This window comes from Canis lupus, chromosome 4 (assembly GCF_011100685.1).
Source record: "Canis lupus familiaris isolate Mischka breed German Shepherd chromosome 4, alternate assembly UU_Cfam_GSD_1.0, whole genome shotgun sequence".
Lineage (NCBI taxonomy): Eukaryota > Metazoa > Chordata > Mammalia > Carnivora > Canidae > Canis > Canis lupus.
Genome location: NC_049225.1, coordinates 51962549 through 51981891, shown reverse-complemented (window position 1 = coordinate 51981891; position 19343 = coordinate 51962549). Strand labels below are relative to the sequence as shown.

The 19343-nt window shown below is 41.8% G+C and overlaps 1 long non-coding RNA gene across 1 annotated transcript; it reads left to right on the top strand.

Annotated features, from left to right (window-relative positions):
* The first annotated feature begins 1286 nt into the window (after positions 1–1286).
* LOC119871640 lies at positions 1287–7011 on the top strand. Its single transcript, XR_005357626.1, has 2 exons — positions 1287–1412; positions 6831–7011. It is a non-coding gene; the product is annotated as an uncharacterized LOC119871640 (long non-coding RNA).
* Positions 7012–19343: the final 12332 nt, after the last annotated feature.

Genomic DNA, 19343 nt, shown 5'->3' with positions numbered 1-19343 from the left:
AAAACTATTTCCTAAATGAGCCCCAGCCTCTTGCTTTCAAAGGGACCCTTGACAAATAATTAAGAAAGAAGAACATGAAGTAGGACTATTATGGGTTGGAAAGTTTCATATGTACCTGCCCCTTTCCTAGCCAGCTCGTGTCCTAGTTCCTATGGGGTCCCCAAATGAGCCAACCAGTAACCCCCTCTCTCCCAATGCAGTGGAGAGGAAAGGATTTGTCTTCAAGCCGATTGTTTCACTCCTTAAAGTGAGTGAATTCAGCAAATAATTTCTGAGCCTTTGTTGTGTATAAGGTACTGTGTTGGCATGGGTAACAAGAATGCAGATGTTAAATCAATTGAGTAACTGATTAGGTATTGGATTAGACTGTGCTAGCTAATGGGGATAGCTTTATCTTTTTAAGACTGATAGAGCACTTCCTGTGTCTATGAGCAAACCCCATGCTTACTGACTGATACACGTTTTCTCCTTGGATCCTCTGAGGGTTTATGTTCAAACTCTGAAACAGGGTAGAGAATAGACTAATTATCCTTTACTCCCCCACCCCCACCCTGCCACTTCCTGCTTTGTGTTGAATCCATGAAGGAGGAGGACAGGTTGGAAATATAAAAACAGTATGTGATATTCTGGGAAGAGACCACCTTTTTGGTTGAGGTGCCCCATGCCAATATGGGATGGCTTTATTATTTTTTTTTAAATGAATTTTTTTTTCAGATTTTATTTATTTATTCATGATAGTCACACAGAGAGAGACAGAGAGGCAGAGACACAGGCAGAGGGAGAAGCAGGCTCCATGCACCGGGAGCCCGATGTGGGATTCGATCCCGGGTCTCCAGGATTGCGCCCCGGGCCAAAGGCAGGCACCAAACCGCTGCGCCACCCAGGGATCCCTGGGATGGCTTTAGTTGAACAGAAGTAGTTGCATTTTTAGGTTAAAGAGAGTTGTGCTGTCTCCGCCATGCCCTGCCTCTGAGTCTCTCTCAGGTCTGCTCAGTGTGGTTGAAATCTCAAAATGCCCCTACCACCCCATTTGATAGCAGAGAAGAATGTAGTTAAGAAGTCGGAATCAAGTGCTACGATGGAGTCACTGGGATATGGCTTGAGGGGACATCATAGCAGAGTCTCTAGTGATGGGCCAAAGCTGGAGCTCAGGGAGGATATAGCCAAGTCTCAGGATCAACAGAGCCAAGAAGAGATGCTGGGTCAAAGGGAGGACAACCTACATTTACTGTGCCACTGTTACATCAGTGGTAGACACTTCAGACATGGATGTGACAGGGGGGCAAGCCAACACCCAGACCTAGAGGGATGCATACCTCAGTGAAGGCCAACCTGGACATTGGGTGATACCTGGACCTGCCAGGATGATAGGCATTATCTAGAACAGGTGACCCTCCCATAAGGCCAGGAAGGTAAGAAAAAGCCTTCTGGGAAGTTAGCTTCACCCCAGAGGATACAAGAATAAGGGAAAGGGGGAAACTGTTCAATTCAATTGAATAAGTTACCCCAAAGAGATGGGTTTTGGGCAGAGGAATGATGGCATTATCTTGCAGAGGAAAGAGTGAGAGCTTATTTCACCATTTGCAGAAACAGTGGTACCAGAATTGTGACTGTGAACTTTATATCCACAAAGGGGATTTAGGTAAAAACATTCTCAAGTATTTTCTTTTCTGGTCTTCTCTTGACTTCCATCTCAGAGAGCCTTCTTCATAAGCTGAAATGCTTGCCAGGACCAAGGTAGATATTAAACCTGTGAATAATGGCTGAGGCTTCATCTGTAGACTCCATGGTTCCCTGAGGGAATGCATATTCATATTCATCTTTTAATCAATGGAGAAACCAGAATATGATTCATCTCTCAGAGCTGAGGGAGAAGTCATGATGCCCTTGACTAGAGTCCCTTTGGCTTCTGGGTTTTTTTAGGTAGGGTCAAGGCAGCCCTGTGAGGAGCGCATGAAGGAAAGGAGGCAGGAGGTGCTGGGAAGGGAGGTGGTGGCTGTTTTGGACAAGGGCTCTTCCTGTCAGAGGTTCCATTTCTACCCAGACCCAGGCTCCTGCTTCAAACACCCACTCTCAGATTCATACCCTCACCACCACAGCGATGAGTGACCCTGCCTGGAGGCCCTTTCCCCTTCCACAGGCAGGAAGACGAAGGAATTATGGAAAAATAAAAACAAAAACAAAACTGCTCTGTAGAGAGAAGGGGGGGCAATGAGGGGCAACTTCATTTCTCCCTTCCTTGGAGTATAAGCAATTCTACCTAATTTCTTTTGCACTAAATGAGGTTGCCAAGGAAATCGAAGTGGAGCGACCCCCACAGTGTGGGTTCAACTTACAGAAACTCAATATACTACCTCATAAACCAGATCAATTAAGAGGTGATTACTCACTTTACAGGCAACTGCTTTGCTTTTGCATAGGATTCCTTTACGGAATAATTCCCTAGGGCATCTAAGAATTTGCTTATAGATCATGAGTACTTGATGGAAGGCAGAGAAACAAGAGCCATCATCTGCTCTACATCCAGGAGGAATGAAGAAAAAAGATGAAGGATCACTGAAATTATGTAAATCTGTGGGAAAACAGGATGGATATCCCAAATTAAATTTATATGCAACTTTGCATAACATTATAAAATATTAGCTTTTGCAAAAACCTAACATTTACTACTATATGCTGAACTGAGCAGTTTATTTACATGCTTTCTCATGACAGCCATAGATGTAGATATTATCCTCACCTGTAGATGAGTAAACTGAGGCCCAGGATGGGAAGCCGCTTTTCAAAGATCACAGATATTTCAAGTTCCCATCAGGCCATGAATCAAGTCATAAATCCAACTGCGTGTGTGTGTGTGTGTGTGTGTGTGTGAGGAACATTCATTCCTCTATTTGAAAAATGTTTTCTAAAAAGGAAACTATTTTTGGATAGAGTGAATTAAAGAGTAAACATGAGTCTCGCTGTTAGTTTATTTTCACTGAGTGCACACACTCCTCCAACGATAATTCATCCAGGATGTGAGCTGGAACTCATTAGAAGTCACCGGGCCTGGGGGAGAAGATAAAACCACGATTAGAGACATCTGAGCCTTTTAGGACAATTTGTTATCTTGGGTTTCACTTTTAATAGGAGACACTAATTCACACGAGAAGTCCCCAGGGCAAGCGAATAGTGTCTTGTAATTGTGGTGGGTCCCTGGGGTGTCCAGGTATGAGCTGGCTCCTGGGCTGGGCGAGGTGCCAGCCTGGGGACCCTTGGAACCTCAATCAGCGTGGCATGGTGGAGGGATGATCTCTTACTACTGCATGAAATGACATGACTCCAAGTTGTCCCTTATGAGCTATTTTTTTTTTTTTTTTAAAGATTTCTCCGTTCATCCTGATGGGAAGGTGAAGCCTGGGTCCATGAGATCAGGTTCAAAGCAGTAGGGTAGGAGAGAGGAGACAGTAACTATTCCAAGCATTGGATTCTCTCTGGTAGCTAAGTGGGTGAGAATGATCCACAGTGGGCCTCAGCTCCCTTGTCTGTAAAATGAGGAGGTGATGACACAGTCTCTCAAGTCCTTTTCAAACTGTGATAGAGTCAGAAGGGCAGAGTAGGAGAAAGACATCCTGGAGCTCAGTTCCCCGCTCAGCCCCTTCCCAGGCTGAGATGTTGGAATCATAACAGTAGCAGCGGGAGAATGTTGATTCTGTACTAAGTGCTGACATGATGCTAAATATGGTAAGTTCTGGGGCAATACTCTGAAGTGGGTGTTGTTCTCTTCATTTCACAGTTGAGGGACCTGGAGCACAGAAGGAACGTACCCAAAGTCACACGAACCCCAGTTGATTGCCTATAGGGCCTAACCACAACAGTCTTCATCTGTAAAATGGGAATAATGGCAAACCTTCCTCATAGGGTTTCAGTGAGGATGGAGCAACATCCTGAAGTAAAGTGCTTAGCATTGCTCCTGCTCACAGTAATAGCTAATTAAGTAAACTCTATTTGTTCAGCTCACAGAAGCTAATGGGAATAAGAGACTTAATTATTGTCTCTAAATATATGAAGGATTTTTAACGATTCACTTATGTTTCGTGCATATTGAGCCCCTACAGAGCCAGACTAAATGCTTGCATTATTCTTAAGTCTGTGTCATCCAGGAAGAGAATTTAATTTAAACAAGAGAAATTTAATTAGACATAAAAATAACTTGACCTTCATACTGGTTATAAAATTCCAGAATAAATGATTGCAATTAGCTATGAAGGTTGTATTCCTGGTGTTTAAATAAAGAATTACTATTTGAAGAGTTTCCCAGCACAGCTGTGCAGGTTGTGTACTGCACAAATCCAGGGGTTGCCACTTACAACATAGTCTATAGAAATAGCAATCTTTACAGTTCCTCAGCACACAAGCTGCATGGCCATTTGTGGCAGTCCTGCCTATTTGTTCTGAAGTGTTTAGGTACAAGCTTGTCCTGTTCAAGCTGTAGGAATTCATGACTTTGAATCAAAGTTGAGATGATCATCTAAGAAAGGTAAACCTGTGGCTTGCACAATACAGGTCATGAGTCAGGGTTCCATGGCAGTCACAGATAACACACCATGGCTTCAGAATCCCTCTCAGCACAACACTCTAGGGGGTAACTACCAGTAAATCAGATATATTGATAGCACTTTAGCTAAAGCACAAAAGCTGTTTAGCCCAGTGGCTTTGTCTGGAGTCTGGATGCCTGGGTTCAACACTGAGCTCTGCCACATATTATACTGGTGACCTTGGTGAATCAGAGTTTCTATTCTTTTTTTAACCTAAGTTGTGTGCGAATGTTCATGTGCATACTCACACACTGTGTATTTTTGACATCTCTGATACTGGGTATGCCATGCAGTTTCTGGTGCTAAACATTGCCCGTGCTCATGCACCAACCCTGCAGAATGCTGATGGTGTCCTGGGAACGCAGCCCAGAGATGCCAGAGGGGCACCCTTTTGAGAAACCCTGCATCATCAAAGCTCTGGGTGGTACCGAGGATAATCACATGGAAAGACTTGAGCATTGATGACTCTGAGTGGAAAAGTGTTGAGACTCTAGGTGTAAAGCAGATTTAGGACTACCCTGACCAACTGGCTTCCCTTGAATATATATTTCTATGATTGTACAAAAATAATATGTGGTCTAAAAAAAAAATCTAGCCATGATCTTTTGAATGAAAACTGAGGTTTTGCTAGCCGCGGGGAAATAGAGGAACACCTGTTGGTTAGTGAACCAGAGGTGTCTGCCACACTCAGCAAGTTGCTTAGCTTTTCCTTGCCTCAGTGTCCCCATGTGTATAATTGCAATAATAATAAATACCTCAGAGGATGGTTTTGAAGATTAAATAATACACAGGAAGTACTTAGAATCGTGGCTGATATATGGTAAGGGCTCAAACAGTATTAGCATTTATTGATACTATTCTTCTTCTTTGTTGTTATTATTATATTATAGTTATTATTATAATGCCACCTTAAATCTAGGTGGATACTGAGGAGTTTATGTTCTGGTTATAGAGGCAAGACTTACATGTGGAAACCAAGAAGAGGGTCCCTTGCTTCCTAGTCTTTACACATATTCTTCCTTCTATCTGAAACATAATTTATCATCATCTCTCCCCAACCTTAGCCTGGCAAATTCCTGTTCATTGAGCTATGTCAGCTTAGTTGTTTCCCCTCTCTCCATTCTTTAAATATCCTGTCTATGCTGAACATTTCCATAATCTTCCTTATGATAGCAATATTATATTGTGATTTCCAGTGCATAACACAAAGTAGGTGTGCAGTGGGATTTTGTTGAATAAAGAAGAGAAGGAATGCATTTCACTTAGAATTGTTTTAGTTAGAAATGACAGAAAAACCTAATCTAACCAGATTGAATCAAAAGAGAAACAGACTTCATAACTGAAAAGCCCAGAGGTTGATTTGACTTCAGGTGTGGTTCGATTCAGGGGCTTAAATGATGGCATTACTATTCAGTTTAGTTTCATCTCTCAGCTTTGCCTTCCTGAGTGTTGGTTCCATTTCCAGGTTTCCTGTGACATTCCCTGGTATCTCCAGATGTTCATTTTTCCTCTAATCTTAGGGAAAAAGAACATGTTCCTCTTTCTCACTAGTTCCACCAATAGTCTCACTGAATCTTATGGGGTCACATGTCTCTGAAAAAAGCCACTGTGGCCAGAGGTGGAGTTGGGTAGAGGTTTCCTGTCCTGGAACACATGGACTGACAGTGAGAGGTAGATTCCCAAGGGAAGGTTTGGGATACTGTATAGAATGGGGCAATGGATACTAGACCACAGAACAACAGAAGTTCTCTATAAAATGAGTGAATGGATGGGTGAATAAATGAATAAATTACACAGGGCCAAGTAAGAAAATCAGTTATAAAGAAGAAAGAATAGAATTTATAGAATTTGTGGTAGAACAGAATAATGGCCCCCCAAAGATGTCCACATTATAATCCCCAGAACCTATGAGTATGTTACTTTACATGGCAAAGAGGAATTTAGGTTGTGGATGGAATTGAGGTTGCGAATCATCCGACCTTAAAGTAAGGAGATTATCCTGGATTGTTGGGGGTGTACCCAAAGTCATCACAAGGTTTCTTGAAAAAGGAAGACAGATGGGGCACGTGGTGGCTCAGTAGGTTAAGTGTCTGACACTTGGTTTCGGCTCAGGCCATGATCTCAGGGTCATGAGATGGAGCCCCACATCAGGCTCTCTCTCAGCTGGGAGTCTGCTTGAGATTCTTTACTTCTGTCCCTCCCCCTGCTTGCCACCTTCTCTCTCTCTCTCAAATAAACAATTTTTTTTTAAAGGTCAAGATGGAAGCAGAAGAGTGATGTGATGTGAGAAGGACTCAATCAACTGTTGCTGACTTGAAGATGGAGGAAAGGGTCTTGGGCCATGAAATGCAGGCATCCCCTAAAAGCTGGAACAGGCAAGGAAGTAGATTCACTTCTAGAGTGTCCAGAAAGAAACATAGCCATGCAACACCTTGATTTTAGCCTAGTGAGACTCATTTTGGATTTCTGAGATGCAGCACTATAAGATAATAAGTTTATGTTAGTTTAAGCTGTTAACTTTGTGTTAATTAGTTATGACAGCAATAGAAAGCTAATGGACTTCAGACAGAATAACAGATATTCTCTACAGAGCAGTTGAATGAAGGAATGAGTGATAAAGGACCATGTAATGAAATCAGTGGTAGAGAGAGAAGTGCCCTAGAGTTCAAAGGAGTTCTTGACTATACCTACCTCATCTTTGTAGGTGTAGTCAAGAAAGGGCTCCTGGGGAAGGCAGGATTGTGGTTGTCGTATTTTATAAGCCCAACAAAAGGAGAGGGATTTCTGGCTGAGAAAAGTGGAGTGTTTGAAGGCAAGAATGAATTGACATTGGGATTGCAAGGTACAGTTGGAGGAGACTATGGGGTGGGGTTAGGTAGATAAGAAAGGGTGGCTGATGGGGGCTCTACAATCTGGGATAAGATGTTTCTATTCCAATTAGTCAAGAGAAGGCAGTGTAAATTTTTGAGTGGAAACCTCATGATGAAACAGTGGTGCCCAAGAGGAGTTAGAGATAATGGTGGCCAGAGGTGGGTGGGGCTGGCAGTGTGGAAGTGGGCAACAGGAAGCCCCCTTGCAGAGGCAGTGGCTGTGACTCAGTGGTTGAGTGGTCCTGAAGGAGGAAACAGAGGACCCTGAAAGGGGGGTTGTCTTAACTGGGACCCTTCTATGTCCGTGACTTCAGGTAATCAACCAAACTCCCTAGGTTAGATGAAAAATTTGGGGAGTTTGTGAGTTTTCCAGGGGAGAAGGCCCAATCATTTGTCAGATTCTCAAAGGGCCCTATGACTCCAGAAAGATAATATAAGTGGTGTCAATTCTTAATATACTTTATTGAAGTGGAACAAATATGCATAGAATATATACATAAAGAACAGTGTTCATATTATAAGCATGCAGCTTGCTGGATTTGTACAAAGTGAATAGCCCTGAGTAACCAGCGCCCAGATCCAAACCCAGCCCCCTACCAGTACCCCAGAAGCTGCTTCTCAAGCCCATCCTACCAAGTTCCTGGCACCTCCAGGCCATGGTATATGTGCTGCCTTGATTTCTGACTGCTGAGATAGGAAGCTGGGCGGCATCCCATCGGGCACATGGGAAAGGAGCCACCATTTCTAGAAGAGTAGAAAACCACACACTGGAGCTTTCTTCCAGGGGTTTCCAGAGAGAATTAGTTGAGAGAGCCACTTATGAGCTCTCCAAAATGCCCATGTGGCTTTAGCTCAGGGTAGGACCCCTCCAAGCAGACCTCCTTCCCGGGTTTCTGACCATCCGACTGTGGCCAAGCCCCAGCCCTTCCCCAGGGCCTGAAACCTCTGCGGCACTCCTCACTGTAATCCTAGGGGCTGGGCCTCGGGAAGAACAAAATCTAATTTGGGCATTTCACTTTGTGAGTTGATCATTATTTAGTTTCCCTTCCCAGTTTGGAATCAAGGGCCAAGAACGCAAGGCTCTTAAGTACATAGTTACCATGCGGTGCTTTCATGCTGCAGCCACAGGCTAGACCGATGCGTGGTAAGAGGATTAGCCACGAGCCCAGGCTGGTAAATATTAATAGGAAGTCATCCTGCCGGGGTGACGGAGCGCATTCCAGCAGATGGAGGCCGGAGGGGACATGGATGGCACGGAATAGGGTCCAGAGCCCATCTATTTGCCTTTTCAGACAATAGTCAAATGAATTACAGTAATTAGATTTCTAGCTCGCCTTCCACCTGAGTCCATAAGAAGCAGGGAACCTAAGCAAAAGAAATGAGGTGAAGGTTTTCATGGCCTCCCCAAGAATAATGGATACTGTCAGAGAAAAGAACCCAAGAAAGAATTGGATTTCCTCAGGGAGACACAGAGAATACGGGAGGGGATGAGATGGCCATGAGTCCCCCTGGCCGGGGTCCAGGAGCACCTTGCTGCCCTTCCCCTGGCCACATCACCAAAGGGCAGGTCAGAGCCCATCACAGCCCATTTCCAGGGGCTTCCCTGATTGTTCAGTTCTGCAGAGACTTTGTGGTATCGATTTCTGTTGGGCTGGATGTCATCAGGGCTTCCAAGCTCCTTGTATTTTGGAGAGTTTCACAATGATGCTGTTTGTTCTCCTGAGTGAGGCCCGACCTGGGAAGGACTGTAAAGGTATGGGACCTGTTTGGGTCCCTCCTCCTACCCTTTCTCTTCTCTGAGCCCTTCGGAAGCTTTGTAGCTCCTCCCTGTGTCTCCTCACACTCATGCTCTCCCTCCTCCAACCTGAGATGGCCTGCAGATCAAAGAACCCTGGCCCTTCAGGAGGCTCAGGCTGAGTTTTTGTGTACAAGAACTGTCTCGGACAGAGATGGTGCTTTTGGTGTCTGCTCTGCTTGTTTTTTTTTGACGTGTGTGTGTGTGTGTGTGTGTGTGTGTGGTTGTTTTTTTTTTTGTTTTGTTTTGTTTTGTTTTTGAGAAAATATATGGTCAAAGCTAATAAGATTTCAGAAAAAACTCTTTAAAATGTTAATTTTTCCTAATTGTAAGAGGGAATAAAGTATATTTATTTGAACATAAAATAAATAACATAAAAGCTGTCGAAACATAAAAATAAAGGGGCCCTGAAAACGTTCATTTAAAAGTGGCAGAGCAAATGGCTCTATTAATCTGGATTTCTGCCCCAAACCCAGCTAAATGATATTAGGTAAATGATGATGGGGAAACCCATAAAAACAAAGAAAGGGAAAATGAGAGAGAATGGAAGACAGGAGGTAGGCATGAGAGTAGGATTTTTTTTTTAAAGATGTTATTTATTTATTCATGAGAGACACAGAAAGAGGCAGAAACATAGAGGGAGAAGCAGGCTCCCTGCAGGGAGTCTGATCTGAGACTTGATCCTAGGACCCTGGGATCATGACATGAGCCAAAGGCAGATGCTCAACCACTGAGCCACCCAGGTGCCTGTAAAGATCTTGTTCAAGAATGTGGGCAGCTGTGACCTATGAGTCTGTAGCTGAAGAGCAACTTGACTTACCCCACGGAACCTTCTCACAGAAACTGGAACAGTGGGCTTTTCAGCAAGCCAGGGTGCAGGTGGGCCTGATCACAGGATGAGCTTCAAGTTTAATTAAGGAGCAGTTAGACCCTTGGAGCTCCTACCTTACGCTGAGCATCTGGGCAACTCTCCCTTCCGCACCCCAGCTGAAGATAGAATGTGCCTGCCCTGGAGAGCTTGCACCTGAGAGGTTCTGAGCTTGAGACATAGGTGAGCAGGGGATGATGAGACAGGGAGTAAGGAATGGGCTCTATGTTGAATGTGCCAGGTCCCTGCTCCTCCCACCACTCAGCTCCCAGAATGCAGCAGTCCACCTCACATCTCTGTACAGGTAGATTGGATGGTCGTTCTCAGGGGAACTGGATCAATACGAGAGAAAATCCTATAGGTACTGCACTTCAGATACTCCGAGGGGAGTGGATAGTCCTTCATGGTGGGCACTTCCCTTGCGAGTGAGTGAATAGCCAAAACTATATCTTAGTCCATTCTGATAGCTAAAACAAAATACCACAGACTGGGTGGCATATAAACAACAGATTTATTTTTAGTGCTGGAGGCTAGGAATTCCAAGCCAGCATGCAACCTGCCAATATATAATTATACATTATATATGTAATATATAATATACAGAAATATATTACAAATATGTATAATATACTATTAATTATATTAATACTAATATAATTAATGTAACCTGGTGGGGTTCTGGGTTCACAGCCAGTGCCTTTCCTCTGTATTCTCATATGGTAGAAGGGATCAAGGAGCTCTGTGGGGTCTCTTTAGGTAGAGCATTAATCCTATTTATGAGGGCCCACCTTCATAATCTAATTACCCTTCAAAGCCCCATCTCCCAATACTGTCACACCAGGCATTAGGGTTTTAACACATGAATTCTGAGGGGTTGCAAACATGCCATAACAGCCTCCTCTCCATGTAGCCAAATACTGAAGAAAGCATCTAACTTGAAACACAGATACCAAAAGAAATTATCGGGGGAAACAAACACAGAGGAAACAAAGACAATACAGTGATAAAAAGAAAGGTTTAAAAACATAGATTAGAATTAGCTTCAGAGAACTAAGAAATTATAACTAAGAGACAAGAAGAGAACGTTGTAAAAAAGCACTCAGCTTTTTTTTCCCTAAAGATTTTTTTTATTTATTCACAAGAGACCCACAGAGAGAGGCAGAGACATAGGCAGAGGGAGAAGCAGGCTCCCTGCAGGGAGCTCAATACGGACTCGAACCCAGGATCCCAGGATCATGACCTAAGCCAAAGGCACTCTCAACCATGGAGACACCCAGGTACCTCCATGGCTCAGCTGCTTGCTAGTTAAAAATATGGTAATGTGAATGAACGTTTCAGTAAAAGATGACATTAAAGTAGAGGAAATCTCTTACCAGTAGGTATAAAAGACAAGAGAAAAGATAGAAAACAGAAAGAAAAATAGAAGGTTTATCCAGGAGGCCAAACCCTCAATTAATAGGACTTCTAGGGAAAGGGGATAAGCTAAAGGAGAAGAGAATATCACAGAAATAATATTTCCTCTAACTGAAGGTCCTGGTTTCTATATGTGAAGTGTCCACCAATGTGCTCACAACAAGGACAGAAAAAGGACCCTCCTCACAAAGCGCATCATTGTTAAATTCCAGAATGCCAAAAACAGCAGTCCCAAAGTTTCCAGAGAGAAGAAACATGTCATTTACCAAGAAGGGAAATCAGAGTGGCATGGGGCTCCTTAACAGCTACAGTGGAAGTTGCAAGTCAGTAAGGAGAACCTTTACATTGTTGAGGGGGAAAATGACATCTATTCTAGAGTTGGCTTCACAGACAAGCTATGAATCAAGTGTGAGAACTGAAAAATGGTGCTTTCAGATATATAGGATCTTGAGAATGTTATATCCTTCTTAGTTTGTGTTCTGCCATGTTGAACGTGTAAAAGAAGGAGGAGAAATCCATAGACTACAGGAAATAGAGGATCCAGTGCAGGTGAGAGCTGAAGGGAATTCCCAGGCAGATGGGGAATGAGATTCCCAAATGAGACAGCTGCTTAGCTGGTCTCGAGGGTACCCAGTACTGGTTGGCTCTAAAGGATGGAGGGCTCCATAATGGATGTCACTGAGAGATGGTTAATGGACTTGGGTATACTGAGAGAAATCCTTAGAGCTCCGTGGGACCTTTGGGGATAAAACAGGTGACAGGCACTTAGAAAACTAAGCAGACAATAATGTTAGCCACAACCATAACAAAAATAAGGCAAGACAACTCCAGGGAAACCAAACTTGCACAGGAAAGAAAAGGATATGGTGTAGTCATGGTATGGCCACCTCTGTGAGCAATACCTACATAGGTACACTATTGCAAGTGCTGGATAATGACACAGTAAAATCATGATGTAAATATGTCAGGAGAGTAGAGGGAGAGGAAGGGTGGATGGAGAAGTGTGTGAGGTCATGGCCATACTGGGAAGCCAATAATGCATAAAAAGGAAAGTTCAGGAAGTACTGGCTTATGAACATTATTTTAATATATAGAAATAAATACCAGGAGAAACAGCCCAAATTGCTGACAGTCATTGGCCCCAGGGAGGCAGTGAGAGCTACAAGGGGTGATAAAGGGAGCTCTTGTTTTTCTACTACAAGCCCTGTGGAACTATTTGACTTTTAAAATTTTTGTACAAATTACTCTGGTAAAATTCAACTTAAATTTGACAAAGGGGAAAAATAGACATTTTCTTTTTTTACCTTCTGCATATTAATTGTAAATAGCCTGGGGACTATTCTTTTGGCCTTCACTTTCTATGTGTAGTATAACACAAATATATATATTTTATTTTCCCATGATTGGATAGTTATCTTCCCTTATGCAAATTGCCTTCCATTTTCTCTTTTTCACTTGTATCTTAGATATTTTTTTTCTGAATTAGATATGGTAATAGTAATACTTCTTAATGAATTTCTGCTTTATTAGTCACAACTGCAACTTTATTTTGGAGAAATAGTACTTCCTGTATGTGGAAGAGTACTTGGGGCCCCATTTGCTCTGGGCCTTTTCTTTGGCTGGCTCACCCCTGGGTATCATTTGTCCAAACTCCTACTCAGGTATTAATTGATGAGGCTTTAATAAATTATTACTTCTCCCAGACATATTTGCAACTTAATAGATAATTTCTGAAGATTAAATAACAACAGTATAACTTTAAGGACAAGCTACTCCCAGGGGTGACTGGGTGGCTCAGATGGTTAAGCATCTGACTCTAGATTTTGGCTGGATCGCGAAATTGAACCTAGTATCAGGCTCTATGCTGGGTGTGGAGCCTGCTTAAGATTCTCTCCTTTTCCCTCAGTCCCTCCCACCTTGCTTGCATGGGTGCTTTCTCTCTCTCTCTCTCTCAAAAAAAAAAAAAAAAAAAAAAAAAAAGGAATGATCTACTCCTAGAAAAAGAAATCAGATATGTGGGTTGCCAGAGGCAGGAAGTGAGGGGGAACAGGAGGAAAGTGTTCCAGTTAGAAGATAAATAATTTCTAGGAATGTGGTACACAGCATGATGACTACAGCAGACACTGATGTATGGTGGTAGGCTATGAGTTCTTCTCACAAGGAGAAGAACTCCTTTTTTCTTTTTTGTATCTATGTGAGATGCTGGATGTTAACTAAACTGTTGTCATGATTTCACAATATATGTAAGCCAAATCATTATGCGGCACACTTTAACGTAAATAGTGCTGTGTCAATTATATCTCAGTAAAACTGAAAAAAAAAAAAAAAAAAGAATGAGCAACTAATAAGAAAATTCCAGGTGCTTTCCAAGAAAGTAGAGGGATTTTGTGTAACTAGAAGAGAATTTCTAATGGATATTATATATATAAAATATATAATATATAGAAACATTAAAATATGTACAATACACTAATAATTATATTAATTATATAATAATATAATTATAAATATTATAATATATAATTATATCATAATTATATATTATATTTATAATTATAAATTAAAATGTATAATTATAAATTATATATTAAAATGTATAATTATAAATTATATAATTAAAATATATAGTTATTGTATATAATGTATTAGAAATAATTTTTATAAATTACATATATGCAATTTCTTAACTCTACTTCCTATTTGACCAGAGGGAATTCCTCACTGTGTGCTCTGTCCTGCACTGTGGAATTCCTCTCTGTCTTCGGACCTGTGTGCTCAGACATGCCTACAGGGAGAGGGAGACATGCAGCAGACCCCAAGTCCATTTGTCCAACTAGAGATATGGGTAAGGATGGCAAGCTGTCTCACCTGGGCCGCCAGGGCCAGCAGGACCAGCAAGGCTAACACTGCTAATGGTAAAATGTCAAGGGGTCTTCAGTCAGGTTAGCCTCTCCTCTTCCCATGTGGAGGTGGGGTAAGCAGTGGAGAGAGAGAGATGAAAGTATGTCCTTCCAGGAGGAGAAAGGAAAGGATTCCCTACAATACCTAACAGAATGTCTGGCACTTGCAAATTGCAAATGACATATCTGATAAAGGGTTAGTATCAAAAATCTATATAGAACTTATAAAACTCAACACCCAAAAAACAAATAATGCAATTAAAAATGGGCAGAAGACATGAATAGACGTTTTTTCAAAGAAGACATCCAGATGGCCAACAGACACATAAAAAGATGCTCAACATTGCTGATCATCAGGGAAATACAAATCAAACTACAATGAAATACCACCTCACACCTGTCAGAATGGCTAAAATCAACGAAACAAGAAACAACAGGTGTTGGTGAGGATGTGGAGAAAAGAGAACCCTCTTGCACTGTTGGTGGGAATGCAAACTGTTGCAGCCACTATGGAAACGAGTATGGAGGTTTCATAAAAATTTAAAAGTAGAATTACCCTATGATCCAGCTCTACTAGACATTTACCCAAAGATCATAAAAATACTGAAACAAAGGTATACATGCACCCCAATGTTTATAGCAGGATTATCTACAATAGCCAAATTATGGAAACAGCACAAGTGTCCATTAACTGATGAATGAGTAAAGAAGATGTGGTGTATATATACACAATGGAAAATTACTCAGCCATCAAAAAGAATGAAATCTTGCCATTTGCAATGACATGGCTGGAGCTAGAGAGTACAATGCTAAGTGAAGTCAGTCTGTCAGAGAAAGACAATACCAAATGATTTTACTCATATGTGGAATTTAAGAAACAAACCAGTAAAGGGAAAAAAGAGAAAAAGAAAACCTGAAACAAACTCTTAACTAAAGAGAAAAAACTGATGGGTTATCAAAGGGGAGGTGGGCTGGGGGTATGGGTGAAATAGGTGATGGAGATTAAAGAAGGCACCTGTGATGAGCACTGGGCGATATATGGAAGTTTTGAATCACTATATTGTACAGCTGACACTAATATACCGTACATTACTAACGGGAATTAAAGTATAAACTTAAGAAAAAAGAATGTCTGGCACTTGGTGGTTGCTCAGGAAATGCTTATTAATGACAGGTAAAAAATGATCAGAAGCTAATAAGCACAAAAGGAAGACAAGCTCAGAGAAGGCTTCGTGGAAGAAGGGGCACTTAGAGTTATCTACACCCATCTGCAGCCTGTCTGAGACCAGGGCACAGCCCATCTGAGATTTTGTTAGAAATTAGAACATTTACCTATGTAGCTAATATATGTGGAGTGGTACAGCCATGAGGTACACCTGTCATCACTTTGGTGGGGTGTTGGCTGGAACTTTGGAATCAATTAGCAATTGTCATTGAAGTTGAATATAAATAAGTGATATGATTTAGAAGTCTTTAAATTTCATTCCACTAAAACTACCTCATAAAACTTGTGCCTTCAGAGGGATTACTGACAAAAGGAAAAATAAATCTCAATAAAGCTTCCAAGTACACTTGACTAACAACGGAATCATGTCCAAAAGTCATGTACTAAATGTGGACACTCTCCACCTACAATCCTTATCTATTAATCACCCTGCAGCCAGCCCAAACCCACACATAGATTTTGGATGACAGGTGGCACAATTAAAGAAACTCAGATGTCCCCAGAATCCATGATGGGAAGGAGGAAGAACACCAAGTATGGGAATCTATGTTTACAGAGGGCCGTGCTTGTAACATTCAGGAGCAGTGAGTATACTTTTTTGGCTGATTACTTAATGTCCTCATCAATCACTCTTCTTCTCCTTCAAAACTGTATCCCAGAGAGACTGCCTTCTTAAGGGAAGGAGGTTATTGACAATAATTTAGGAGTACTTAGGGAATATTACTAAAATTTGTGGATGATTAAATTTGTGAACTCCTAACAAGCGTGCCCCAGTGTGCCTGTAAGAAACAAGGTTGGGGCTGACCCACTCACTCAGTCCAGGCCTCTATTATGATGCTGGCATTTCAAGCATTGAGTGGACCAGCCGGCTGTACCTCAGACCATGTTCCCTCTTACCCCATCTGGTCAATAAAGCTATACCAGTGACCCGGTTCTTCCTCAGAGTGGCCATACCAACCTCACACTTTTGTTAGTGGGGCAGGAACAGGTTCTGGGTACTTTGGGATAAAGGAGGGCCTTAGAATCTTTCCCCTTCCCTTGCCAATACTAAATGCAGAGCCTCAAATTTGTCAATAGGACCCACCCACTGTAGCCCCCCATCTCTTTAGGCAGGCTTCCTTCTCTTGTGTTGTGGCTGAGCTTCCACCACGTAGCAGAAGGTAGAAGGGCATGGCCACAGTCAATCCAAGTTCATAGTAATCAAGCCTAGTGACCTTGGGAAGAAAGCAAAATCCTCCCAACCTATTTCGAAAGACTTAGAACTCTGGAAAAGACTTTTATCACTCTATCTTGGGTCCCTTGCTCAACTTTGAACCAATTTCTCTAGCTAGAGGGATGAGGATGGACCTTTTACTCATTAGTTCAGAGAGATGGTCAGGGAACTGAAATTGACAGTCCCACCAGCCTCACATGAGAAGCATAATGCAGGACAGAATGCCATAGATGGAGGGAGGAATAGGCACAGGGAGGCTGTTATCCAAAGAATCAGAGGAGAGAGATACTAGATAAAGCAAGGTAGAAGATGTCCTCCACACTGGAGAATTCAGAAAAAAATAAGCAATAAGGTTTGGAATGAAAAGAAGCAGAACATGGAGAAATTCTGGAGTAGAAGACAATACTTCCAAATTTTTTAGAGCGCTGGGAGCTTTAGGTATGGATGGCAAGGAGGCTGCTCAGGGCATCAGCTGGACCTTGTCACTACTGGCAAAGTGACTACAAGAGCCAGCCACATGTCTTCCTATATGAAGGTCAGCAGACAGTGCCTGGTTGGAGGAGACCAGGATACTGATCTTGGCAGCCTCTTGGTTTAAACTTATTTTCTCGAAATAAAATAACAAAGATGTCAGGACCTCTTCCTCACTGTTTTGGGAAGTTTCTTTCCCATTACTGGTGGTCATTGAACTGTCAGGAAGGCTGCCAATTTAGCTAAAGGAAATTCAGTGCTCTTGTTGAAGCCCTGGAGAAATTCATTGCATCTGGGCAGTTTGCAGCATGGTAGCGTGAGCTCTGATGGAATACCATGGAGAGGAAGGGGAGTATTGAATATTTAGAAACACAAAGTGAGCACGAAAACCACAGGGAAGATTGGGTCAGCTGAAAGAAAAATCTGCTAAATTTCTTAGGAAGGGGAAGTAAATGAAAGTGGCATTCCCCTCACCTCCATCATATTTCCAAGGTAACATTTTGGTGTAACAGTATGTGTCAAAATAAACTTTTTTTGCCAGGGATAGCTACAGACGCTGATTGATAGAGGCCACTTGGATTATTGTGTTAAGAAGGATTCTGAGACAGTGTCTGAGCTCACCTAGAAACAGTGCCATATCTGATACAGTGAAGCATTACTGTTCGTAGGAATGGAGCATGGTGGTGTACATCCACTATATTTGCCTTCTTCAGGGACTCAAGAATCTCATGCTGAGGATTTATCCCAGGAAACAATTACAATGGAAGAAAAAGTTATATGCCACAAAAGCATTCTCCTTGATCTTATTTGCTCTAACAGCAATTTACCCCATGGAAGAAGATCACTTGTCAGAATTAAATGGTCGACCAAGAAGACCATATAGAAACATGGGGAAATGTGAGACATAATAATATTGAGTAAAAATAAAACATTTATATACATGTAATGGTTTTGATGGTGTAAAAAAAGACATGATACACATTTATATGCATGGGGGTTATTTCTTTTATTTTTACTCATATGTGGAACCCAGTTTATATCACATAATAGGTACATGATAAATACTTGATGACTATTCTATTGGTTAGTTTTACATATTTTCACAGTAAAAGCAGCTCTCAGAAAAGGAACCACCAGAACAACAAAATCCAAGTTGCCAAAAGTTAATGTGTTTGTTTTTTCCTCCTTGAAAATTATAATTTGTTCTGCTTCCTCCAGTCCCATCACATTGAGGCTCCTTCTAGGACTGTACTGAGCAACTCCAAACACCCAAACTTCCATAAAATTCCTACAGGCAGTCACACTTCCCAACAAAAACTCCTCTGCTCCTCCTTTCCTCCTAGATGCTCAGGCTCAGGCCTCTGAAATTCTGAAATCATCCCTGTTTATTATCCTTCCAGAGATTGTTGATTTGCCCCAAAGGAAGCTTTTCTTTCATTCCGAATGATCAGATAGACAACCAACTATGAGACTGGCTTCAACAGCATCTCCAAGGCCAGTTGAAAGCTTTTGATGAATTCAAAATTCAGAGCTTATGTCTATGCATATGGTTACTGGAGTGATTGACAGATTGAGGCCAGGTATTAAAGAGATTGAGATGTTGACAAAACCTCTGTTCACTGGAACCACTTCTAAATATGTGGACAAGTGACCAATTACTGTGCAACTTCACTAACTTCAGAAAGTCTCCAATATCCCCTAATTCCATCAAACAATAATTATTCTTTTTCTCTGAACCACACAAAGCATCATAACCCTCGACTAGGAAATTAAAGTTATTTTCAATTTCCTTGGGCAAGGCAAAGGCAAGGGTAAATTAACAGTCTGTAGCTTGTCTGGAACTAGAAAAGCATTGAAAATGTGGTGGGAGTTACAATGTAGGAAAATCGGCCAAAGACAATGCAATATTTAGCTGATGGTAATCTCAGAAGATACACTCAGAGGACAGAAGCCACTAGATAAACAGGCAATATCTCTGGGAGCAAAGTGAAAATAGAGAGGGAAGGCAGTT